Source organism: Lonchura striata, chromosome 10, assembly GCF_046129695.1.
Source record: "Lonchura striata isolate bLonStr1 chromosome 10, bLonStr1.mat, whole genome shotgun sequence".
Classification (NCBI taxonomy): domain Eukaryota; kingdom Metazoa; phylum Chordata; class Aves; order Passeriformes; family Estrildidae; genus Lonchura; species Lonchura striata.
In genome coordinates this window covers 6,024,863-6,034,178 of record NC_134612.1, presented here as the reverse complement: position 1 = coordinate 6,034,178, position 9,316 = coordinate 6,024,863, and positions in this window count along the sequence as shown.

Genomic DNA, 9,316 nt, shown 5'->3' with positions numbered 1-9,316 from the left:
TTTGGTTTATTCCAGCACACGCAATAGCCGCCTATCTTCCTGACTCCCTGGCTGGAAGGAAACAAATTTCCTCCTTAAGCACTTTCCACTTGACCTGCTCTTTTCTCCACGGAGAAAATTGAGGTCAGGGAGCTGCTGTTGTGCAGTGGCTGCCGTTCTCCCGATGCTCCGTGGCCAACAGGGTTCCTGCCCTGCTGCTGCTGGTGCCTCCAGATTTCCCAGCTGGGGCTCCTGCCTGCTCCCTGCTCCCACGAGACCCTGGCAGATTTAGGAAGGCAACGGCTTCATTTCCCACTTGGTCCAATTATTTTTTAAGCCTCTCCGGTGCTGCTGGAGAGGTTATATCTGGTGAGGCCTGGAAATAAAAACAGAACTGTGGTAGGGGCAGAGCTGCCAGGAGGTGTCAGTGACTCCAGCCATCCCATTAACAGGCAGATGCTCGTGGGCTGCACTGAGCTGGAAATGCAACAGGAGAGGGATTTGTCTCCAAATTTCTTTTCTCTCTTTTTATTTCTACTTAGGAAAGTGAGCACAGACCCCTGAGCCTCCCCACACTCTCCTTGCCTGTGGCTGAGCGTGTTTGGAGCCACAAGGAGGGATGGGTGGCCACTTCCAGCCCATGGGACAGGCCCTGAGCTTTTCTACCTGCTGGATTAGCTGTGCCAGGGATCTGGTACTGACTCCCATTCCAGGGCTGTTCTCCAGCTGTTTGCCACGAGAGGCAGAGCAGAACCTCTGAGGCCATCCCCAGTGTCACCACACGGGCTCTGACACGGGGACATGGGATATGGCCATGCCAGCTCTGGATGTCTGGATTCTCTGCCACAGGGATTCCCAGCACCACTGACACCACCCTTACCTGCATCCCAGAGCTGCCCAGCAGGGTGAGGAAGGCAGGGAAAGGAGGTCGGAGCTGTCCCTGCAGGCACAGCTGGCAGGAGCTCATCACAGCCTGACTGACAGCAGCTCCATCAGGGAGCACCGGGTTCCCTCAAGCTCCTGCAGTCCTGCCTGAGCTCTGGTTTTGGAGGAAGGGGCAGGGATTTCTCACTGCCAGAGCAATCCTCCTTTTCTTACAGCTTCCAGCTTCCAGCTCAGGGTGATGGTGAGAGGGCAATGGAGTTGCAGCTCCAAGGGCTGAGGGTGCAGAGGCTGGAGCTCTGAACCATGAGAAGGAAGCCGTGGGAGGGACCCACACTGTGTGTCTCTGCCCCAGTTATTCCATTCCTGTGACCAGAAGGGATGAGGGGAAATCCACAGATGAGGAGGCACTCTTTGGGTCTTCAGTCTCAGGGGGAAGAGTTTGGCCTTGCAAGAAAAGGGTCCCAGTCCTGCAATTCCTTTACCCACCTCCGATGGAGTCACCAGGTTGTTATGTGTAGTAGATATAATTCGTGCCATTTCTAGTATGATATATGTGATATTGAATATTTGTTGGAGTATATGTGTTTGTATTAGGACTCCCCCCCACCCTCATAGGCGAAACCTGGTGTATGTTGAAACCCGATTTACAAGTTAAAGGATGAGGCTCAGCAGGGAGATGGGCCATGTCCGAGATGGATCTCATGGAAATCCTCGGGCAGATCCATGTGAATGCAGCGTTCCTGTAAATTTCATCAAGGGATTCAACAACTCCTGGACACGGAATTGCTCTTCCTCATCACCAAAAAAAGAAAATCTTAACCTATGGACTCTGAATGGAAGACTGACTGCCGAAATCTTGTCCTCAGGTGGAATTTTCATTATAAAAACCCCTTGTGCCAGGATGGAGGTGTGTGGGCATAGGGGAAAACCTCTCCTGAGGCTGACTTCTTGCACACCCAGGGCCGACCCCGGGCTCGGCTCTGTTCTTTCCTTGTGGCTGGCTAGATAGAATTTGATTGCAAAATAAATATTTTATTTTTCCTTTTTAATTTGGCTGGACAAATTTTCATTTATAACAAGGTGAGGAACAATCCGTGCCCCCCAGTCCCTGTGGAGGGGCAGCGGGGCCACTGTGGGAGCCCCACAGGCCACCAGGCTGGGTCTGAGAGTCAGAGCCAGGAGTTTCTCTGTAACTATTGCTTCAGGAGCCTGTTAATGTGGATTTGCAAATTCCCGGAGCACAGCAGCGCTGATGCATCGGTGCCAGCTGTGCACCTCTGAGGACTGCAGAGCTGCTGGCTCAGCACTCCCATTACTCCTTGATTACCATTTATTTACTTCAGGGAGGTGCCTGGAGAATCAAAACAAGGCCAAAGTCTTGGGCAAAATCCCCGCAGGTCAAGTACATCCCAAGAGAGCTCCCAGAGCTGCGGAATTGTGTGGGATTAGTGGGGTGTCCTGCAAGGAGCTGGACTCCGTGATCCTCCATCATCCTCGTGGATCCTTCCAGCTCTGGGGATTCTATAATTCCATGATTCCCTTTGGAAATGGGCAAGATCCACCCCTTCCCAGCTGATACACAGAGAGGGGGAAACTGGAATATTATGATTTCAGCATAAGAGAAAAATGTGGATAACCAAGGATGCATCAAGCTGAAGGCAGCAGACTTCCTGCCCAGTCCTGGGGTGACAGTGCTGCATTTCACCTGCTCTCAAATAAACTGTTGCATTTCTGAGGTATCAGGTAAGCACAGTTTTCCCTAATTCCCACATCTGATTATTGATTTCCAGGGAAAACTTCCTGCCTTGCCAGTACCCGGAGTAAGAGACAGTGAATAATTCCCAATAAATTATTTTCGTGACAAATCCAGCCTTTTTCTCTCTGCTCCTGGAACACACACGAACTAATTGTGTTTTTTTGGGGGGCTGGAAATGATTCCACACCTCGGCTGGTGACTTTGAGCGTTTGCTTTTCGCCCTGTGAGCTGATTTGGAGATCTCCCGTCAATGCTGGATATTTGCATCCAGATGCTTGTGAGTTGTTCTCCTTGCCTTCCTTTCTCTCCTTTCACGGCAAAACAAACCCACCTAAAAGCGACAGCCAGGGAAGCAGCTGCCAAATAGTTTCTGTATGAACTCTAAAGGATTTGCTGAGGCCACCGAGCTCAAAGCCTCCCCAGTTACACAAAGGCCATGCTGCCAAAGGCTAATAAAGATGCCTATAAGTGGTGAGTGTATTATAATTACCTATCAGCTCGTTTGCAAAAGCACCAGCAGTTAAAAGGCAGCAAATGAAACGATGCCGGCCTTCCTGAGCTTCCCATATAATGAACAAACACATTGCCCATGGCAAGCTCACAGGAACAGATCTTTCATTACGATAAAAGAGTCTTAACCTTGACCAGCCGCTCCGCTCTGCCTTCATGGCAGTTGTTCCACAACTCAAATAGTTTGTTTTCCAGCCCTTTGATTCCCACAAAATGCTACAAAATCAAGCATTTCTTATTCAATAGATGCACACGAGGTTTTTTTTTTTTTATATTTCTTCAGATCTTCCTCGCGCAGTTTCAAGCAGAAAGTGTCTGGCATAAATTCCTGATTGCATTATTAATGTGGAAAAGGGAACATCTGAAGTTAATCTATTCCACTAATGGGTGCTATATAATACATTAAGTCAGGTTAAGCGTGTGATATAATAAAGATCTGCCGGGTGAGATATTCTGAAATTACTGATTTAAGCATAATGGTTATTTTGGTCAATGGTTATAGATTTTTAATAGAATTCCCATCTCAGTGCTGGCTGAAAGGGGAGGAAATCTTGTTCTGGACCTCAGTGAAACAACCCTTGTAACAGTCCTAGAGCAGTTCTGGGGCATCACGATAATGGAAAGGATCTAAAGCATCCAAAGGGGGGATACAAGGATGGGGAAGGGTCTGGAGGGGCCACAACAAGGAGCAGCTGAGGGCACTTGGTCTGTTCAGCTGGAGAACAGGAGACTGAGGGCAGAGTTCATTCCAACCCACAACTTCCTCCCAAGGGGCTGCTCCCACCTCTGCTCTCTGGGGCCAAGGACAGGACCCCAGGAAACGGCTGGAGCTGTGCCAGGGGAGGTTTAGTTTGGATATGAGGGAAAGATTTTTCCCCCCAAGGGTGTCAGACACTGCCCAGTCTCCCCAGGGAATGGGCACGACCCCAGGGTTGCCAGAGCTCCAGGAGCATTTGGACAATGCTCTTAGAGATGCCCAAGGTGGGATTGTTGGGGTGTCTGTGCAGGGCCAGGAGATGGATTGATGATCCCTGTGGGTCCCTTCCAGCTCAGAATATTCTATGAATATTAACACTTTTGTATTCCCCAGAACAAGTTCCCTGGCTATTTTAAAAATCTTTGTATTAAAAGAATCAAAATGTAGAATTCAAGCATCTGATCAAAGTGATAGAAATTTCTTGGTGCTCATATCACTCAATTCAAATGTCAGCTCAGAAGGTGAGTAAGTCTACAAGCTGGTCTTTAATTCACAATGAAAAGGAATTTACAAGGAAAAGGAGTATATAAAGAAATGTATCAGCTGTGCTTTAAGACTTTTTTTTCCTTTTTCTGTCTAGATCAACAAAACTGAATATATTTCACCCTGGAGAATGAGGCTCCTCCTGGATTCCATAGGGATGAATAAGGAGATCCATTTCAAGGGCTCCACAGGCAGCAGGATTGCCCTGAACACTCTTGCAGCTCCAATTTTTCCTGCCACAAAAGCACAAGGCATCAGCTCACTTCAAACCAAAGGCAAAATAATTAATGGGATGCTCGGAGAAAACTTTTCTCCAATGCTATATTCTTTGGGGATTTCCTAGGGAAAAAAATCAAACCCATTTTAAGGCAGGGTGAAACCCTTGTGGGCTTCCTGAGCAATGCAGGGAATGTTGGGTTTATTCTGTGCAGAATTTCCCTGTGTGAATCCTGATCCTTCTCTCTGCCCTCAGCAGAGCCAGGCAGAGGAGAGGCCCAGAACCAGGGATCCTCGGGTTCACCTTTCGGTCCTTCCTGCCAAATGCAAGGCTCCCGTCCTCTCCCAGGCAGGAATTGTGTTGGGGATGAGCTGGGATGAGCTGAGGCTTCAGCTCTGCCCTCTGCACCCTCCACTGGCAGAACAGCTCCATGAGGGGACAGAGGGACACGGCCACCAAGAGAATCTCTGGGAACGGCCCCAGAGCCTTGGGCTGGGTGGAGGAGGGAGGGAATCCATGTCTGGGATTGCCCCAGGAGTGTCACACACCTGCCACTGTCCCTGTTCCAAGCCCTGTCCAGCCTGGCCTGGAACACTCCCAGGGATCATGGGGCAGTCACAGCTGCTCTGGGCACCCTGTGCCAGGGTCTGCCCACCCTCACAGGGAGGAATTCCATCCCAAAATCCCCAAAGCCACAATTTGTTTGCCCTAGAGCTTCTCTCCTCCAGGTGAACCATCCCAGCTCTCCCAGCCTTTCCCCCACCAGAGCTGCTCCATCCCTCTGCTCACCCTGGTGCCTCCTCTGGGCTCTCTCCAGCAGCTCCAGCTCCTCCCTGTGCTGGGACAGGGCTGGGGCAGCTCTGCAGGTGGGCTCTCACCTGAGCAGGGCAGAGGGGCAGAATCCCAATCCCTTTCCTGCTGACCACTCTGGGATCAGCCCAGGGAACGTTTCCTTGTTTAAGGATAATTTACTCAGAAATAATATGCAGAAGGGATTTGTGTATGAATTACCAATTTTTACTGGGCTGCCGGTAAAGGCTGTGAAAGAAGTCATAAAATGTATCAAAATCAGCAGGAATTTGTCAATACACTGAGGGCAGAACTCTCTGAATTTACACATCTCCCTGGAAGTCAGGCATCTGTAATAATCGGTGACAGGAAACCTGCACTTCCAGATGCATCCAGTCCCTTCCCGAGCTAGGTGAGATAGACCCAGCCTTGCAGCCAAAGCCATGATTGAGGAAGCTGTGAAAGGGCATCTCAGATGTATTTTTATTCACAGACAAAGGTCCTTAATCCCCCATGGTAGCTCTGTTCTGCCACTGAGTGGGATCTCCAAAATCAGTTGTTTGGCTTTGTGCGCTGTGTTGCCCTTGTGTATCTGTGTGCCAAAGGGGCTCCAGGAGAGCTGGAGAGGGACTTGTGACAAGGACATGGAGTGACAGCACGAGGGATGATGGCTTTAAACTGCAAGGTGATGCCAGGATTAGAGATTAGGAATAAATCCTTCTTGTGAGGGTGCTGAGGCCCTGGCACAGGGTGCCCAGAGAAGCTGTGGCTGCCCCTGAATCCCTGGAAGTGTCCAAGGCCAGGCTGGACAGTGTTTGGAGCAACATGGGACATGGAAGATGTCCCTGCCCATGGCAGATGTGGGATGAGATGGGCTTTAAGGTCCCTTCCAACCCAAACCATTCTGGGATTCTCTGTTTTGGTCCTAGTGCCAATCTATCAACCTCCCTGCCCTGTGTGGGGCTGTCACAACAGAGCCATTACTCCAAGAATTCCAGACTCATGTTAGGAGGCTCTCACATCTTTTGGAGGAAAGAGGAAAGGGGAAAGGGAAAAGATCCATCTTGGCAGAGGCCCACAGTCCTGAGAGAACTCCAGTGCTACCTGTGGGTGTTTCAAGCTGGTGACAAGTCTCAGCACTGTCTGCTCAGCCATGAGTAGCTCCAACCAAAAGCTTGGCAGACTTCTCCACAGTGTCTGCAAAAGGTCACTGGCAGTCCCTGCTCAGAGCTGCTGTCCTTGCCCCATCAGGTGTCCCTCCCAGGAGCTGGTGGAACACGGAGTCAGGAGCCCAGATGTGGAACACTGAGCCCTGCTCTGTCCCTGGGGTGGGTCCAACACAACGCTCTTTCCACAAGTTCAGTCCATTTAAAAGCCCTTCTGGACACCAGCACCACTGACCTGCTGCCTGGAACTTAAATCTTACTTCTCAGAGTTTTCAAGAGCTGAGCCCCTTCTCCCACCCAGGATGGGCTTCACAAAGCCCGTCCTGGGAAACCTCTCCAAGCCTGTGCCCAGACTGCCAGCGTGGTGCTCACGGGGGTAATCAGTGGCACCATGTGTGACAGGGAGGAGAGCACTTTCCATGGCAGGAGCATGTGGGATGTGTGGGATGGTATCTGCTCCAGTGATATCACTGACTGGAGAGGGCTCGAGCTGGATCAGCAGCAGTTTTCAGTTTGGATTTGCAGCCTGTAAAGTAAACTGGACCTGGTTTGTGTTGGATTTAGAGCCGATGGAGAAAATCTCCCCCAGGCATTCAAAAACAGAAAGAGCAAAAGGAAAAGAAACTCCGGATCAGAAGGATGGAAGGAAATCAGCAATCCACATCCATCTCTTTGGCCACCCCCATGCCCTGGGAGGTGGTCCCGGGGGATTGGTGGTTCTCTGCTCGGTGCCCTCTGAAGGATGCTGTCCTGGAGCCGGTGCTGACATTCCAGGGCTGCAGAGCTCTCCTGCCCAGCCCAGCTCATCTGTCACCCGGGACGTGTTTACCAGGCGCTGACAGCCCGCCCTGGGAGGTGATTGATACTGATTGGAATTGTTATGCAAATACACTTTGCTGCTCTCTTGCCTATAGATTCTCTCCGGCTGTGATAGCGGCCCTTTTCTCCCGGGATTTTTCCTCCTTTTTTTTTTTTTTTTTTTTTTTTTTTTAAGTAAATCCAGGTGAGCTGGACTCTGTGGCCTCAAACATCCTGAAATAGAGCAAATAATGTGACAAACTCTGAGGCTGGATCTTTATCAGTGCCAGGCAACAGAAATGTCTCTTCTACTTTCTGTGTTCTCACCTCACATATTCCTTTGCAAGGATCTGTCACCCTCTGTTGACAGAGACAATTTTCAAAGGTATCAGAGCAACTTAGAGGCTCCAAGTGCCACCTTTAAAGTCAAATCTGTGTTTTCCACAAGCATGGGTTTGTTTCAAAGTGGAATACCACCAACAAAGTGCTGATTGAAGCCCAAATGAATCCCTACGGATGCATCCTTAGCATGAGCTGGGAGAAAGGCACTGTAAAGGAGAAACTGGGGACAGCTCATGCCTAGAGATTAGAGACCTGTGGGGCCCGGACTGCCTGGGTAACTCATGGAAAAACACCTATATAACACCAAAATGTTATGTTCTGGTGTTCTTGACAGCCACCTGACTGCACAATGACATTAAAAATATTTTTTTTTAAATTTGGGAGCTATTCCTGCACTACTTTGCCAGTTCTACCTGCCCAGAGCTGCCCTGGAGCCAAGAGATGACCTTTTGTCTGGAGTGAAGAGCTTTGCTCATATTCACAAGGAACATTTTAATTTAAGCCCAACTTTTGAGTTGAATGGAAACCAAAACATTACAGATTATGTTTGATAGATCAGCACTGAGACCGAATCAGAGACTCTCAGAATGGTTTGGGTTGGAAGGGACCTCAAAGCCCATCCCGTGTCACCCCCTGCCATGGGCTGGGACACCTCCCACTATCCCACTATCCCAGGCTGCTCCAAGCCCTGTCCAACCTGGCCTTGGACACTTCCAGGGATGGGCAGCCTGTGCCAGGGCCTCAGCACCCTCACAGGGAAGGATTCCATTTAGCTACAGCCAAGGAGAAACTGAAGCAAGCACTGGAGCAGGTGGACTCCACGGGGTGGCTCCAGTGGTGACACCCAAACATGTTGGAAGACCCCACAGCAATTTCTGAGAGCTGGAAGGAGCTGCTTGGAAGATGATTGTTCTTAAACACCCTTAATCTTTGGTGACACCACTGGAAGCAGGTGGGCTTTGGCTCGAAGGTGTATGGAGGCCACTGGCCATGAACATGGAAGAATCTCACTCTCCATAACTCTCCTCATTTGGTCTGAAACCTCAGAGTACCAATTCCCTGTCACAACTCCAGGCTTCAGGCATGGTGGCTGGAAATCTGGGAAAGCCCCTGCAGTGCTAGTCCACTGGAACGTGCTGTGCAGGGAGGTTTGGAGTCCCCATCCCTGGAGGCATTCAAGGAACACTTGGATGTGGCACTCAGAGCTCTGGGCTGGGTGACAAGGTGGGGATCAGACACAGGTTGGACTTGGTGATCTTGGAGGGCTTTTCCAACCTCAGTGATCCCAGGATTCTGTGATGTCTCCTGCTTTCCCTGCTGACTCAAGTGCTCTCTTCAGCCCCCAGTGACCTTCACTGAGCTGCACAGCCATGCCTTGAGCTGTCTGCAAATTCAACAGCAAAAAATATTTGGGGTGCCTGAGAAGGGCATCCACAAGACCCACCAGGACCCACTGGATCAGTCCTGTGCCTACGATTCCCATTGATCCACTCCTGCCTCTCCTCTTTAATCAGGCACCTTGTAATGGTGGGAAGGGACATTTACAGCCACACTCCTTCTCCTCCCAAACAATCAATGATTATTAAGTGCATCTTTGGGTTGGGGAGGTGAGGAGAGAGACAGCAAGAATTCAC